The following is an 18,624-nucleotide window of genomic DNA, read 5'->3' as shown; positions in this document are numbered from 1 at the left end:
CAGACTAGCACCCTCTGCCCTTTGTGTGCAAATCACACCCCAACCAGACCCTCCAGTGCCCTGGCCCACTCCCAAATTCATCTTCATCTACCATCCTCACCTGTCCCATTCTGCACTAGTCATTGCACTTTATATTCTATATAAACCATAGTTTTGAAGGATTTTAACTGTTTGTGTTTTAGCTTGGTTGCTGATTGAGCTAAGGGGGTAGTACTCTTAAGGTATCATTGTTGATACCATATAGTTTCCCGCCCTAGGCTTATACTCGAGTCAATAAGTTTTTCCAGCTTTCTTAGGTAAAATTGGGTGCCTCGGCTTATATTCGGATCGGCTTATACTCGAGTATATATGGTAATCATAAATCAATGTGTCTTCGCCAACATTCTTGCTGAATTAATGTTGCCCTATTCCTCATAGAGACACAGAAGTTGCAATATGCTTCCCAACTTTCTGATTCCTCAGCCCAGGTCTGACCCATGATCAGATACCCACACTCTCATGAGAGTGTGGGTATCTGATCATGGGTCAGACCTGTGATGAGGAATCAGAAAGTTGGGAAGCATATTGCAACTTCTGTAACTTATAGACACACTTTACAACCTGTTCTGTAGTAGAGATGTAATGAACCTGCCAAAAATTGCGAACTTTTGCGAACTTTGCGAACCCCATAGACTTCAATGAGAAGGTGAACTTTAAAACCTAAAAAAGCCATTTCTGGCCAGAAAACTGATTTTAAAGTTGTTTAAAGGGTGCCACGACCTGGACAGTGGCATGCCGGAGGGGGATCAAGGGCAAAAATTTCTCTGAAAAATACGTTGTTGACACAGCGTTGCGTTTTGTGCTGTAAAGGGCAGAAATCACACTACATTTCTAAACTTGTGTAATAAACTGCTTTTACAAGGACTATTGGGTTACAGCAGATGAGATCAGCAGGACAGCTGTCCCCAGCAGCTACATACAGAGCAGTAGAAAGTAGATTACTAGTCAGCAAAGCTACCTAAACTGCCCCTCAAACCCCTGCACAGCTCTCTCCCTATGATAACTCAACAAGCACACACAGGCAGAATGTAAAATGGCTGCTGGGCTTCGGTTTATATATGGAAGGGAGTGGTCCGGGGGTGGTCCAGGAGGGAGAGCTGCCTGATTGGCTGCCATGTATCTGCTGGCTCTGGGGTGAGAGGTCAAAATTTGGCTCCAGCTAAGGCAAACCCAAAATTGCGAACATCGCTAAAAGTTCGCGAACTTGCGAACTTGCGAACACCCGATTTTCGTGCGAATTAGTTCGCCGGTGAACAGTTCGCTACATCTCTATTCTGTAGTCTGTACGCTACCCATTGCCCCTGCCCTGATAGTAAAACTTGTACAGGTGTTAAGACAGATGGATAGACGGATTGATTGATGGATAGACAGTGAAAAAAAGAAGTCATTTACAAGTACAAGTGCAGAGAGCAGTGCAATTTTTTTTTGTAACTTTTATTTTTGATTTTTCACGTTTCATTTTAAATGAAATTTAAATTTTACATGCATATCATTTTGTATATGAAGCACTTTATCAGACTTGATGATTTTGTGCTCCTTCAAGGGTAAGTATAGTAAAGAAAAAGGGAAAAGAAAAAATAAAAAGAGATATAAAACAGTGGAAAAAGAAAAAAAAAACGTTATAACAGTTTGCGCTCTAGGTCTCTATATTGATATATATCATTCCTTGCTAACATTTTCAGTTTCTCCCTCACTTATCTATTGCTTTTGGTTGCTTTAGTTAAAGGGGGGTCCTACCCATAGCTTTGTGGTCGAGAGAGATTGTCCTTGTTTAATATCCAGGTGTCCCATATCTTTAGGTATAGTTCGGTTTCGTTGTCCAGTTGATATTTGTTGACGTGTATATGAGCAGTGCAATTTTAAGCACAATCACCATGTTTTTTACCATAATGTAGCATCTTTCCACAGAATACCAGTGTTGCAGTCACCAGATGCAGTTTTGACCAATGCATCAAAATAAACGCAAATGCACACTGCACTTGAAAATTACTTGACATTAATTACAGTGTTTGGCTTCAAGAGCGATGCATCAATTGACGCAGAATGTTGAGGGAACTCTTAAGGTACTGCCTGCATTCCTCTGCATTAATAGGTGCAACTGCACTTGATTTGGAATGGGACAGGAAAGACTGAGTGGCACTGCGTGCAGAAGTGCAAGCAGATGATTTTGACATAAGTAACTTTAATGAATGGAGTTTTATGCACAATGAGGTGAAGTTGCATGACCAAAACTAGAGACTAAAGTCTATAAGGGGACTTTATCCCAGCCAAATAATTCCTTTTCAGAGCAAATGGTTGTTACTTACTAAAGATGCCTGCAAATTCCTACCCACATGCTTCTTTTACAGTCAGTAAAATAAATATTTATTATAAAACTCTGTATGCTTTCTAATGCTTACACCATTCTGTAGAAATAACCATTACATATTATAATATACCTTAAAAATATCATATAAGGGCTTTTGCCTTCTATGGGGGGGTATGTAATAAAAATAATAAACAGGAAAAAACAAATCATAAATTTACACTTTGAAGTGTAATATTTTTCATTAGCTATTAGTGATGAGCGAATCTGTACCATTTCGGGAAAATTTTCAAAACATAGGTGCTGTGTGACTTTTTTGACGTGCACCACTGCGCCTGTTTTGGCACCTCTTTTAAAGTGCCCATGCCTTTTTTGATGCAACTGCGCCTTTTATTCACAGAAACGCAAATTTTTATGGCCAAACTTCACAGAAGATTTGCAAAACAATTTGCCCATGGCAAAATATGAAATTTCACTGCGAATCCATGTTTGCCGAAACAATTCGCTCATCACTACTAGCTACTATTTAATTGCACTTTTAAATCCTCTTTTAGCTCAAAAAACTAACTTCTTCAGTAGTAAGTTTCATACCATATACTCTGAGCAGGTTTGAACTATAAAATTCACAATCTTCCACTGGCAGAACAGATTTTAGGATCACAAAGGCACGTTTGCACATGAAAAACTGTTCACTCAAAGGAATCATTTTTTCACTTTGTGAATATTTTACCTTTAAAGACTTTTATTACACTTGAGGAAATGCATTTTGAATAAAGAGCTTTCTGTAAAGGATACAATAATAATTTGTGGTGTAGCATAGCAAAGCAAATGTATTGTTTCATCGTTATCTTGACCTCAAAGTCTCCATATGTTTCACTAACTGTCATTCACTAATGTCTCATTTAATTCCAAAAGTAGTGAATGACTATGCCAGTACTGTATATTACATTCTAACTAAATTATGTCCTTTGAAGCAGATTTAATAAAGCTCAAAATGCAACCAGTTTCTGAATTATGGGCATTCAGGACTCACTGAGTATAGCAAATGTAACACAATGCTTGGGGTTATGTTTAGTCAGCAACCAAGCCATTGTTATGTCAGTAGAAAGAGATGGCTATGATTTATAGCTATTAGTGATGAGCAAATCTGTCCTGTAGTGCCTGTGTGCAAAACCGTTTGCGAAAGGAAGTGAATATTTGTGACTGCATTGAAGTCAGTGGGTGTTTTTTCTCATCAACTTTTTTTGCAGTGATTTTGTCAGCATTTAATACATTGCAGTCTATGGGCACCTTTCCGCCGTGATTTTTTTTTTTTGCAGCAACTTTGCAGAATACATTGGTGTCCATGTGTGGTTTTTCAAGGCAACTTTTGTCATGCATAATACATTGGGGAGTATGGACATTTGACGCCATGTTTGTTCATGGTGACATTTTTTGCCAGCTTTGTGAAATGTGAAGTTTCGCCACAAATCCATAGGTGGGAAACATTTTGCTCATAACTAGTAGCTATAATGGAGAAATCATTGTGGGCATCCTTTTGAAAAAGAGGACAGACAATGGATGATAGATATGTGAAGTAGATTCCTAGGAAATGCTTTATATATTTACCAGAGGAAAGTAACCAGTGCTATTCTGTTGGTACTCAGTTTTAAGCTTACCCTAGTGTATCCTCTAATAAGAACAGTATTATGCCACAAGGATAGCAAAATCCAAATTAGTACCACCCATAATGAATGATAGATCTCAGGAGAATAGAGTTAGGTGTTATATATAGTCTCTTTTAATCAGACTGGAAATCTAGTGTATATGACAACATAAGTGGCAGGTGTGGACAGCTAAGATTTGGAATCTGCTCTGAAGCCAAATAAGTGGCATGGGAGATGTAGGGGGGTCAATAATAGGCTGGAGTTATATGGAACCAGCTAATACAGACAGATTTACAGAGAACTTTTAAAACTTTGAAGGGTGAAGGTAATAGAAATGGGGAAAGAAATCCAAAGTATCATTAAACATGGGACAATATGAGAAAAGTCTAGTAGCTGGAAAAGAAAGCCGACAACATAGACTTAAATTGAAGAGATAATGCAGGTAGCAGAGGTGTTTGGGTTTGTATTTGTTAACCACTGCCAGAAGGTAAGGGTCTGTGCAGCACTGTGATCCTATGTTCTGTCTGGATTTAATATACTGTCCCCATGTATGAGTAGGTTGCTTTCAAGTGCTGCGTGTTATGTGAGTCCATAAGCCTACAAATTACTCAGAGTAATTAAAGATACCTCCACGATGCACTGTTGTAGTGCTAAGGGCACTATAAATTTCAGAAATTGCAGTAATTAGTCATGGAAATAAACACCCACAAACATAAACACACATTCTACTTTACTAAACAAAGTCCTAGGTAAGATTCCTTCTTTCAAGTTCTGAACCAGATTCTCTTTGATCTCCTGGATGTGATTTCATCAAAACAGTCCTTTGCAAGCTCTTTTCTATCCAATCAAGCATCACAACCTAACCAAGCTAACTCTGTCTGTAACATGGAGAACAAACTGATCATCCTTCCCATATTCCTATATAATAATCTTGTGCAAACTCCTCCACACAGATAGTGGCAAAAAGATTAAAACAGGTTCTGGGTGGGGTACAGAGTCTGTGGTCTATTGTGTTGGTTGAAGACACTCAACCCAGGGTCTTTTGTTGATTGTTTCCAGAAAACATCCGGCCCAGGGTCAGTTGTTTATTGTTACAGGCTTTGTTTTATAAATTAAAGCCTGTTGGCTACTGTGTTCTACAGATAAAATGGAAATATCAGTATTTCTATGTGGGCCTACACATCTGAAAAGCCTACATTATAGTTTACATGTCACATCAAAAATCATATATATTTTCATTGCACAACATCTGCAAAGGATGTTGGCGTTAAATGAATAAAGATGATCATAATAATAATAGCAATATAATGAGTTCTGAGTTGGAAAAGGAATCATTGCAATGACTTACTAGTCAGAAGCCTAATAATGTAGGAACACAAGAGTCTCCTGTCTATGAGCATTTTATAGCAGAAATATTTGAAGTTATATCCCAATAACTTGATGAGATCAACATCAAGTATGGAACTAGGAAGTGTCCTCAGAAGGTAGTTAAAGTACTTTATATGGGATGAGCAGGTACATGGTTTGATTACAGTATTAAGATCATAGAGTTTAGTAACCTACATTTATTCTAAATGGGGTCACAACTTAGCATTCCATAATAAGAGTCTTTGTAAATGAGCCCCTTGACATTCTAATAACACAGCTGGTTCATAAATATCTCAACCTTGGCAGGTTTAACTCTATCATTCATCAAGTTATGTTTATAGCTTAACACTCAGGCCCCATGCCACAGCACTATAAACCTTTCTACCATTAATGGGCTTTCATTTGTTTTTTTTAACTCATTATACTACAAACACCTTAACTGAATTACTTTCCTTCGTGACAGATGGTTATATAACTTTAAAAAAAATAGGTTTGATATTAGTGCCCACTTTGAATACCTTATATTAGTTATTTGTAAATACTAATGCCATATAGACTTTACTATATAGTTACATAAAGGCAGATCTATCAGAATCTGAGAAACCTTCATATTTTTTTTTAAACCCAGAGAGCTCAGTACTTTCCTTTCTTTCTTATTTAATTTTTCCTGCATTTAATTTATCCTACAGAAAGTTTCCATAAGTTCCTACTGAACAGATTTACTAACCCAACTCTAGATATCTACATGTCAGCTACCAGACTCATAAAAGAAGTAGCTGACAGTTCTAATCACCTTCTGAGATATTTAGGCAAGAAAATGCTAGAAAATGGCTATATAACTGAAGAATCTGTGGGATAAAAACATTTTAAATTCAAGATCAAACTAAACAAGATGTCTCAAGATAAATCAGCTCAATGTTTAAAGAATGTAATCATGATAATTATGTAATATCAATTTATTGTATTATTTGTGACTATTTGTCATATATATTTGATATTGTATTTGAAATACTTTCATTCAATTTAGAAAATGGTATAAATTAATTCTGTTATAGAAGGTGAAAGGGAACAATAGAATTCAGTGTGCTTTCAAAGGTAGTAATGTCACTTACCAATACATCAGATCAAGATGAGAATTACATAGATGCTGGTTTCCACTAAGAACTCATAAAACCCACACTCATTCACCATATTCCTCTTTTGTAGAAATTCCAGAAATTACAGTGGTGTGAAAAACTATTTGCCCCCTTCCTGATTTCTTATTCTTTTGCATGTTTGTCACACAAAATGTTTCTGATCATCAAACACATTTAACTATTAGTCAATGATAACCCAAGTAAACACAAAATGCAGTTTTTAAATGAGGGTTTTTATTATTTAGGGAGAAAAAAAATCCAAACCTACATGGCCCTGTGTGAAAAAGTAATTGCCCCCTGAACCTAATAACTGGTTGGGCCACCCTTAGCAGCAATAACTGCAATCAAGCGTTTGCGATAACTTGCAACGAGTCTTTTACAGCGCTCTGGAGGAATTTTGGCCCACTCATCTTTGCAGAATTGTTGTAATTCAGCTTTATTTGAGGGTTTTCTAGCATGAACCGCCTTTTTAAGGTTATGCCACAACATCTCAATAGGATTCAGGTCAGGACTTTGACTAGGCCACTCCAAAGTCTTCATTTAGTTTTTCTTCAGCCATTCAGAGGTGGATTTGCTGGTGTGTTTTGGGTCATTGTCCTGCTGCAGCACCCAAGATCGCTTCAGCTTGAGTTGACGAACAGATGGCCGGACATTCTCCTTCAGGATTTTTTGGTAGACAGTAGAATTCATGGTTCCATCTATCACAGCAAGCCTTCCAGGTCCTGAAGCAGCAAAACAACCCCAGACCATCACACTACCACCACCATATTTTACTGTTGGTATGATGTTCTTTTTCTGAAATGCTGTGTTACTTTTACGCCAGATGTAACGGGACACGCACCTTCCAAAAAGTTAAACTTTTGTCTCGTCGGTCCACAAGGTATTTTCCCAAAAGTCTTGGCAATCATTCAGATGTTTTTTAGCAAAATTAAGACGAGCCTTAATGTTCTTTTTGTTTAAAAGTGGTTTGCGCCTTGGAAATCTGCCATGCAGGCCGTTTTTGCCCAGTCTCTTTCTTATGATGGAGTCGTGAACACTGACCTTAATTGAGGCAAGTGAGGCCTGCAGTTCTTTAGATGTTGTCCTGGGGTCTTTTGTGGCCTCTCGGATGAGTTGTCTCTGCGCTCTTGGGCTAATTTTGGGCGGCCGGCCACTCCTGGGAAGGTTCACCACTGTTCCATGTTTTTGCCATTTGTGGATAATGGCTCTCACTGTGGTTCGCTGGAGTCCCAAAGCTTTAGAAATGGCTTTATAACCTTTACCAGACTGATAGATCTCAATTACTTTTGTTCTCATTTGTTCCTGAATTTCTTTGGATCTTGGCATGATGTCTAGCTTTTGAGGTGCTTTTGGTCTACTTCTCTGTGTCAGGTAGCTCCTATTTAAGTGATTTCTTGATTGAAACAGGTGTGGCAGTAATCAGGCCTGGGGGTGACAACAGAAATTGATATTGAAAATTGAAATTGATAAACCACAGTTTTTTAACAAGGGGGGCAATCACTTTTTCACACAGGGCCATGTAGATTTGGAGTTTTTTTTCTCCCTTAATAACGTAAACCTTCATTTAAAAACTGCATTTTGTGTTCAATTATGTTATCTTTGACTAATAGTTAATGGTTTTTGATGAGCAGAAACATTTAAGTGTGACAAACATGCAAAAGAATAAGAAATCAGGAAGGGGGCAAATAGTTTTTCACACCACTGTATGCTATAAAACGGATTTTTGTGACGTTTAGGCCTGAAATGTGTATGGATTAAATGCCAAGAAGAGGTTAAGAGAACTTGCATTTGTACTAATATTCTCGCTGATAGAAGTACAGTCGGCAGCAAGCCAACTCTCGAGGGCTAATTGATAATTGTCTGTTATATCCTAAGGTTCCTGGGTGAATTCAGGGGGAAGAGCTCATCAAAATACATTATTGGGAGTCCCAGCAGGCATGTAGTGTACAATTTAAAGATAAAAACTCCAGCCCATTTGTCAGGTTTCCACTTTTATCTTATTTTGATAACCTACTTAAAGGAACAGTAACACCAAAAAATGAAAGTGTATAAAAGTATCTAAAATATAATGTGCTGCTGCCCTGCACTGGTAAATGTTGTGTGTTTACTTCAGAAAGTCTACTATAATTTATATAAATAAGCTGCTATGTAGCCACGGGGGCAGCCATTCAAAGGAGAAAAGGCACAGGCACATAGCAGATAACAGATAAAACACTATTGTATTCTACAGAACTTATCTGTTATCTGCTATGTAACCTGTGCCTTTTCTCCTTTTTTCCAGCTTGAATGGCTGCCCCCGTGGCTACACAGCAGCTTATTATATAAATTATAGTAGGGTTACTGTAGCAAACACACCAGTTTTACCAGTGCAGGGCAACAGTGCATTATATTTTTATTACTTTAAAGCTCTTTTATTTTTTGGTGTTACTGTTCCTTTAAGTACCACCTTATAGCACTAAATAACAATCTACAAGCATGAGCCAGAAGACCCCTTTGATGCCAGTCTCTCTCTCTGTATCTCTCTGTCTCTTTCTCTCTCTCTGTCTCTCTCTCTCTGTCTCTCTCTCTCTCTCTCTCACTGTATTGTTTTATTTGTCTAATTGCCATAGTGCCACTGTATATTATGAAATGAGCAGCACAAATGTCTTTTATGCTTAAAGAAGTATTCCAATAAATATACGTTTGCACCTCTTAGCTAGTTGCACAGGGCAAACAATGGACGCAAAGTGAACCTGCATTCAACATAAATAGCTTCCCCATGGACAAGCCATATAACTCCTGCACATTTAAAGTTCAGACTTAGATGTATGCATGTTAAGGTCATGTATTGTCATTCAGACTGGATGTGGGTATTGTGATGATATTCCAAATAGTATTTTCTCTCAGATTTTTTACAACCTGTTTCTCAGTCTGTTGAAACATTGGAGACAAACATTACCAGTGATGTTGCCCATAGCAGCCAATCAACAATTAGATTATAACAGTTACCTATAAATTAGAAAACAAAAGCAAAGATCTGATTGGCTACTATGATGTTTGTCTCCCATGTTAATAAATTCAAAGTACTGTAATGATATACAGAATGACAGATTTTTGCCTTATTCTGTGGGCAGCTATTTTGCTGCAATACAAGTTGCATGATGAATGTTTTGTTCTGTTTGAGAGGGGAACATCAAGGCCAAGTGCCTTAAATTGGCAGCTCTGACCTACTGTACATACAGCACCACACACGTCTCTGCTCTTGTATAGTGAGTGCATACCCACTGATGGTAGAATGTAAATTCTGATATATAGATTTATTCTATGAGATCAGGAGTGCTGCATTTGTATGATTATGCCACTAACCAAGCTAAATGAAAGATCAATTTATAAACTATAGCTGCAACAAAAAAAATCAACTTTCAATACGCTGTATCGTATATTAACTAGGGAATGCAAGCTGTATCCTTTTAAACAGCAAATAAATATGTTTCTTTTAAACATATCTGTAAAGTGAATGTTCTTTAGCTGATGTAGTGCAGATTTTTAATTAAAGATATACATTAGTTTACAATCTGGGCTTAGTACCTGTATTTTATTTAAAGAAGACATATTGGTAAATGGAAAAAAACCCTAATTTAGTAGCCAATTATGAATAATATATGGTGCTGGTTTCACACTGGTCTGAAATTGAATACAGTCTGTAAAAATGGCCCCTTTATTGGAGTTCCCTATAGATCCTATCAGGTCTCTGTCCATGTTTCAAATGAAGGGTGGGTGTGTCCTAATGGTCCCTGCCAGAAGGACAGCAGGAGGGGGATAGCCAATCACAGCCCTGCACTCACACAAACAAATACAGGCTTCATTTCCCTATCAGGTCAGCCTAGCTGCTGATTGGTTCCTATCCTACAGTGCAGTGTACTGAGAGCCGCCGGCTCCCCTGCACATCCAGAGAATTCAGCCAGCAGGAAGTGGAACAGATGGGCGGGACTAGTGGGGTATATATTTAGAGAAGTATAATTCACTGGTACATACTTAATGTTTATATGATATGTCTCCTTTAAAATCAGCTACATGTTTGGCTTTTTATTATATTTTATAACAATGCGCTAAAGAATTACAGTAAAGTGAGAAACAAATCCATGATATAAGGCATCAAGGTGTCAGTGCCTTGCTGAAGTATTCTGAGCCTTGATCTAGTGCCTCATTTCACTGAATAACAAATCCTGCACTAAAATGTATTTTTAAAAAAACCTCAAAAAATTAATTCTTTATGTACATGGTTTTGTAAAGCAACTTTGCATTAACAATAAGGTTTAAGTCTTTTGTGTATGCACAATACTTGTACTTAGTCATTTGCCATAGCCTATGACTAAGTACAAGTGCCCACATTCAGGCACAAAACACATAAGGCTATTGATTTATTAAATGTAATGCTTAAATCCATTTTTTTGTCATTTACTATACTACATGTTCCAGTGTCTCAAAGGTTAGAATGATGACATTGGTACACCTTAATAGATACAGATTTTCATTTGGATTAAAATCAAGGCTTACACTGGGCCAAATTAGGATATTTACATGTGTGTGGAAAAAGTATTACTTTGGTCTTGTGCTTGCACTCTTTCCCTCTAGGTTGCAGGTCCTATGCACAGACAGGATAGATGATAGATAGATGATAGATAGATGATAGATAGATAGTTAGATAGATAGATAGATGCACAGTCCCTGTTGATAAAAAGAAGCCCCAGAGCATGATGTACCAAAACCATAATTTATTATTGGTATGGGCAATGTTAGCACTGTACCACACACATATTGGTTTGAACTTTGGTCAAAAATCTTTATCCTTTCCCACATCACAGCTGAGTTTATCCAGTGCTTTTGGCAAATTCCAGACATGCTTACCCATTGTTCTTTTGAGAATTGGCTTCTTTTAAGTCACTCTTCTATACAGGCCAGTTTATATTCTTGACTGGTGTGTCTATGTACAGTCTTAACCACTGACTTCTGCAAGTCCTTCAAAGAGATTATCTGCCTTTACTTACTTTTTTATAAGTTTCTATCTTGTTTGCACAGCAAGTATTGACCATGGGTGACCATTTCTAGCAAAGGGTGGTTTGATAACTTTTACTTCCTGGTAATTAAAATAACGGTGCTCTCTGGGACTTCAAAAAGACCTTTCAACAATGTTCCTTAGATCCCCAGTCTGGATGGCACCCGTCCCTGTAGACATAGCCTCCTACCCCCTTTACATTCATCATGGAACATAAGCAGTGGTACACAAAGAATAATCTGGATGATTTCCACAGTAGCAATAAAGGTTAGAAGGGAGGTGCCTAAATCACCACTGACCTGGGAAATCAACCAAAACAGCAGTTCAGTAGTCAAGACATTAGTTCTGTCTGTTGTATGAGTTAGGGACACAGGGTGGGGGTAAACCTATTGACAGCAGAAGAGTTTTCATAGTTTATTACACCTGTAATGATTTACTTGTGGAGGACAGTTTCTAACATGTGTATAATTTTTTTCCCCTTTAGATCTCATATTTTTAAAAACATATATTTTTAGTTTCAGTGCTTTCTATTTCACAGAGAAAAACATTTCATCATAGAATTTGTAATTCAGTATAATGTAAGGCTTGGTCAAGGACTTGGATTGTTACAAAGCACTGTATGTTGTATATATAAAATCCTAAGTCACTGTTCTTCTCGGAATTGGCAATAGTTCTGAAATGCTTTCAGATGAGGAACTAAGATGGCTGGTACATTCCCACACAAGGAAATCCAAGATGGCCAACAGCTCCTTGGAGACTGATTCAAGATGTCAGCCACAATGCCAGAGAGACTGATTCAAGATATCATTAGCGGTAAGTAAGCTTCTGCATCTAATATCAAGCCTTCTAATGCTTTTGCAGGCTGTCAGCAGCTCCATGCCTGGGTTTAATTCCTTGTTTCAACTAAATGAGGAGTGACAGATAGAACATTTAGATAAATACTTTAGGACCCTGCATTATATCCATTAGAGTGGATGCATAGCACAAACCAATCAGTCCAATTGCACTCGACAAAAAGAAATGTATCTTGCAAAAGTTTTCCCAAGAGAGACTGTAAAAACAAAGAGTACTTAACCTAGGAATCTTGTACTATAACAGTGGGCTGTGCATTTCTTATTGTATTTTGTTACTGATGCTAGATTCTAAGTTGTTCAATGCACCTTCTCCATTTTCACCTTTTTTCATTTGACGCTTTATTTTTACGCTTAGTATAATTATTTTTGGAGCTAAAATTTTATAGTACTGTTAACTTTTACAATGTTTTTAGCAGTACATTGACCTGTGTTCATTTTGCACATTTTGCACCAAAAAGTCTATGAAGCCTTTCTCCAATTGGTCACATATTACTAAGCATTTTAATAACTATATTACTGATACTTACTCCTATTTATTTATTTTTAAGACAATTTACAGGTTACAGATTTATGGCTCAGCACTACAGTTCATAAGCATGCAAGTACAATATAATCACTGAAAAGAGAGAAAGCAATAACAAATAATATACACCATTGTACATAATCACACAATTTCTAAAAATATGGTGTGCTCCAAAGCTAAATATCATGAAAAAGGAAAAACCAAAATAAGTTAGGTTATGACTATATATAGACACCACCCCTGACAGGCCAGAAATGTATTATGTGAACTTGTTCTAAAGCATTCATAGCTCACTCGTGTGCAAAGTGAAATCACCTAGTAGGCATTGTGGCCTAAAAATAATATAGTTGCTAAATTAAATTATCTTCTAATTCTATGGTTGGTACACCATTCATCCAGATGAATACAAGTAATTGTTGTACTCTTGGGTAGTGATGAGCGAATCTGTCCCATTTTGCTTCGCCATAAAATTAAAGAAACGGCAAGAAGATTCGCGAAACGGCAAAAAACTCGCGAAACGCATTTGTTGTGCATTTTTTTTTTTGCCCGCATCTGTTTTTGGTCGGCCGCTTTTTTTTTGACGTGACCGCGCTCAATTCGACGCGCAATTAAATTCTTTTACACGCAACAAATTTTTTCACAGCGGATTTTCACGGAAGCTTCGTGAAACAATTCGCCAATGGCGACATGCGGAAATTCGCTGCGAATCCATGCCTGCGGAAAAAATTTGCTCACCGCTACTCTTGGACTCTGAAACATGTGTTTACATACTTGTTAACCACTTAATTTACCACTTGATATACAAGGCTTCAAAGTACCAAAAGAAAAGATGTTTAAGTCAATAGTTGTATAAAAAAAAATATATATATTTAACAGAATTATCTCCTCATTTATTCCTCATTTATTTCAATGCTAATTCACGTTTTTGGCCTTTATCTTGGTACAGTAGCACTGATTACTATTCAGTGGTGCTTTAAATGTTTTATACTGAATGTGTATCTATGATGAGTTAAAGTCAGAACCTCAATTCTTCAGGCTCTACTTATTTACCCCCAGGCCACAAAGGTAGCTGAAGTACTAGAAGTTCTAGATAATTACAGTGCTGTACTTCCTGCTCATTTACACCATGGATAGGCTCAAAGACCAACACCTGTTTATTGTTACAGATTTATTGGCATCTTAAGCCTGCCATTTCCTGGGATCTGGGCTAGTTAATTGTGACTGAGTGCTTCATCTTGTTAATTGTGTTTGTCTTCTTATTCCTGGTATAATTTTATATTATCTCCTGTAGGCAACTTCTAGCAGTAACCAAAGCATGAGCAATTTCTTACTGAATTTAGACACTGGCACTTGTTCATCCTGAAGATACATGCTTTGTGGGAATATAATGTAGTAAGAACAAAAAAAAACACAACCCATGCTATTCTCACATTAATTTAAAAGCACTTTCATATTAACAGTCAGTAATGTTGGATTTTATTCCATTGTATATTTCATTTTAAACCCGAAAAAATGTAAAAGGCATCAGTTATAGTGATGGGCAAAATAAATCACTAGGCATGGAATCACAGTGAATCTCCGCGTTTCCCCATTGGCGGATTATTTTGCGAAACAAGCGACAAAATCTTTTTGTAATGCTTATATAATTTTTTTTATGCGCGCGTCAAAAAATTTGATGAGCGCAACAAATTTTTGGGCGTGTTTCGTAAGTCTTTCAAAGATTTGCGAATTTTTATGCAAGCGAAATGGGACAGATTCGCTCATCACTAATCAGTTAACATTTATCACTATCATATATTTATATGATATACAGTATTTAGCTATAGTTCTTTCTAGTTTTAGTCAGGCTGCCTAAGGAGGTAAAGAACTTCATATCAATCGTAAAAGGTGTCAACAAGGAAACAAACTGAGGAATTGGAGTATTGTTCTCACTGCCGTACCACATGCCAAGTTAAAACTAGGTTGAGGACAAAATACATGGCTAGAAAATGAGTATATAGGCAACTTCCAAAGAGTAACATTGAGAGGGGTCTTTAAACACAGGCATTGCAGTTAAGTTGTGTTCCACCTAAATACAGAGTTTGTCCGAGTGAGTATAAAGTAAGTGAGAAGAAGGGGCTGTCTTCACGCCATGTGTTACCCTGCTGTGGAGGGGCAGGGGTCAAATGTAACTGGCTGCGCAAAAACAACATGATCCTCCATGGTTATGAACGCTAACAATGCCATGGATGATTATTATTATTGTTATTTAAATGCATTCAATTAACCGCATTCAAAGCAAACAATAACTGATACAAGAGGTGAAGAGGGCCCTGCCCAAAAAAGTTTACAATCTTAAAGGAGGAGGGATTGAGACACAAGGTCTGGGAATGGGCAAGATCAGAATTAAGCAAGGAGAGGGATGTAGTATAGCATATTGCATTTAGCAGCACACCGAATTTATGCTAAACTAAATGAGGGTAACCATGTCTAAATAAAGAACCCAAGAGATCTTTTGAATGCAGAAAGACTATCCCAGATCATGGGACAATGAGTCCAGGGAGTACCTGGGTTCTTAACGAGATTTTACCACCAAATAAATAACCCAAATAAAAGAAGTACTCTGACAAAACACCACAGTAATAGTTATATTAGTATATTGCTGGTTATCCCAACACCAAGAAAAAAACGTGACACAAAATTCTTATAAGCAGGTACAGATTTGTACCATAGGCAGGAAATGTCACACCTATAAATGCCTTCAGATAATGCAGCTAACAATAAGCAGGGTTTTTTTTACACATTATATTGACTAAACAGTCTTAAATAAAGTTAAAAATGTTAACAAATAGTAAAATTAGATTCTCCAAACAATTTTCTTAATGTATTAATCGAATACCATTTTCTATTTCGAGAAGCTTTATTTATAACAAGCACAAAAAATTCATATTTAATACTTATAACATTACTACTGCTAGTAATAATAATCAGTGAAAATAAAACAAAATGAAAAATAACTAGGAAATTGGTTGGACCAAGTGATTCATCTATTATCACATACTGTTTCAAAGCCTCACAAAGCCCCTTGTGATTTAACCTTGGGCCACCTGCTCCAAACACAGACTATAGCACTGTTAACAGTTAATAAGTATTCCTTTGCTTACAAACGCTGGTCCCTGACTTAAAACATTCCTCCTTATATTGGGCACAATGCTCAAGGGAAATGTCTAACATAATACAACAAGAGAATGTATTAGCATGATGAAAGAGTTTAAGGAGCTCTGGTATTAATTTTCTTAATTAATTACTTAAAAGAGAAATAGCATTTATTCCCATGAAGGAATTAAATACCATCCTTTGCTAATGATTTACTCATTTTAAAGGGGAATCCTCAAATTCTTTTTTTTATATTTAAAAGCTTAAAAACAGCTCACAAATCTAAGAGTTTTATATATATATTGTATATATATACATATTTTTTTTTTTAATTTAAACTTCCAGTTTGTAAGTGGGTTTTGTTACCAAATTTATACCACAATAGGATCATTTACATTTTCTCCAGAAAGGGTCACTACGGGGCACAAAAAAATTCTGCCCTGGGGAATGGCTAGACGCTCACCATGCAATGGATAAAAAATCCGCCGTGAGGTTACCACCTGCATCCTCCACTACTACCTAACTTGCACATAATTACATTGGTCAACGGAAGGGATTATGCCTAACTGCCTCCTGGCATTCATGAATACATAGCTGCCAAATGCAGGTAGCACTGTATTCATGGGTGTGTACACAGGTGTCTGTGCTCTAAAAATGGAGTGTAGAAACCTGAGGCAATTCATTTTTACAGAATGGCAAAAATCACCCCTAATATCTCTACTGGATTTTATAAATAAGACACTTCTGGCAGTAGAGTAGGAGAGTAGGAAAGTGTCAGGCGCAGCCACAGGTGGGTGGCTGGCAGGTAGGAGTTTATATGCCGTGTAATATGGGTACAGGGGGTACTGCGCTTGTGGATAGCCAGGAAACAAGTTATGCTGCTGAAACATGATTTATTAATGAAAATTGAGTAATAACAAAATGGAAGTCCTTACAACAGGCCAGTGGTCAGAGGCAGGCAGAAGATGAAACAAATCCGTAAAACAGGCAGAGGGTCAGGACTGGCAGCAAACAAGGAGGGTCCGGAATAACGGGCAGTGGTCAAAGGCAGGCTGAAGGCAGGGAGAGTCCAATAATCAGGCCGAGGTCAAAACCGGGAGATCAAACAGAGGTAAGGAACAGGAGTCGTAGAACAGGGTAAGGTAACGGAATCAGGCAGGTATGCGGGCAGGAGTCAGGCAGGAACAGGGACTGGAACAAGCGGGTAAGGTCACTGGAACGTAAAGGGCTTAATGATCAAGCAACCAGGGGCTGCTTGTGACAGGCTTATAAAGTCCGTTAATTGACCGATTGGAACCACCTGGGCTAATTAAGGGAGGAGAAGGAGAACATAAACACAGAAGCAAAGAAGAGGGGTTAACAGAATGTTCAGGCTGGATGCCCAAAGTCTCCAGTGGCTCAGTGAGGTAATGCAGAACCTGCCTAACATAGAGTCCAGAGTTCTGGTACAGGCAGGTCCTGACAGAAAGTCAAATACGTAAACCTCTATTTGTTGCCAGATCTATGCTTACTCACATCATCTCTAAGTTCCCTAGCATTGTCAAAACAAAAATATTAGACGGAGCACTGAGAACATTGCCTTATTTAAAATATCACTTTTATTAATAGAATTAAAAACATAACAGTCCTATATAGCTCGCTTGACGCGTTTCGTGGCTTCGTACCACTTCATCAGAAGCATTGTCACATTATCTCCAAACTATTTTTGTTAAATTACAAACACCATGCTTTTGACCACTGGTTTGTTCATCAACATACTGGACTGCGGTAGGGGGTCAGCAATTCTTGGAACAATAAAATAACAATCCATAAATTAGCAAAGATCTTCTGGTTCATTTTGTTGATGGCTACAGTAAAGGTTTATTGCATTGAGAAGGTATTTGAGGGTTTTGACAGTCTCTGTAATATATCACCATAAGACTATATAATTAAACAGAAAGCAACACAATGAATAACTAGGTAAGATGGAGTACAAATGAGGCTTATAGTCTATTTGATTTACTAATGAAGGTAAAGATGATTTAAAACGTGATTGCAGTAGGATTTAAGTAGTTTGCTATAAAGAAAAGCCAGCAGAGAGGGAAGCTAAAAGAGCATTAGCATTTTCAATGTTTTGGTGTTTTAACCATCAAAGTGGAGATCACTGGTCAGTCCTATATGCAATATTCGTGTATGTCCCCCGTGTATGGGGACCTTTACCTGTAACTTTAGATTCTTATTCTGATTAATAGTCTTCATGCAAACTTAAGGTATACTTAAGGTATGCATTATGGCCACCTTAAGACAAATGAAAGATAAGAAAACGCTACTTTGCAGAAGTCTCTCTTTAAAAATAACAGAGAAAAATAATTATTTCAATTGCTATTCCTTCTTGATTGAGGTTGGGTATAGCATTATGGGGCAACTATTGGTGGGCATACACTGAAAGATCTGCTCATTTGGTAAGCTTGCCAACCTTAAGGTGGGTGGTATCGGATTAATTTGATTGGGCCAAACATTTGGATTACATTTCTGAGATAGAGAGATTTCTAAACGTGCTTGATTGACATCTGGTCAATTTTCCATCTTAGGGCCCAATATATG

General features: G+C 37.3%; 1 protein-coding gene across 1 annotated transcript in view; it reads right to left on the bottom strand.

Moving 5' to 3' along the window:
- LOC100496969 (heparan-alpha-glucosaminide N-acetyltransferase) overlaps positions 1-18,624 on the bottom strand; it is a 175,818-nt gene that overhangs the window by 104,534 nt on the left and 52,660 nt on the right. The window lies entirely within an intron of this gene.

The sequence above is a fragment of the Xenopus tropicalis genome, chromosome 7 (genome assembly GCF_000004195.4).
Source record: "Xenopus tropicalis strain Nigerian chromosome 7, UCB_Xtro_10.0, whole genome shotgun sequence".
Lineage (NCBI taxonomy): Eukaryota > Metazoa > Chordata > Amphibia > Anura > Pipidae > Xenopus > Xenopus tropicalis.
The sequence above is the reverse complement of the archived record's forward strand: the minus strand, read 5'-3'. Positions and strand labels throughout refer to the sequence as shown.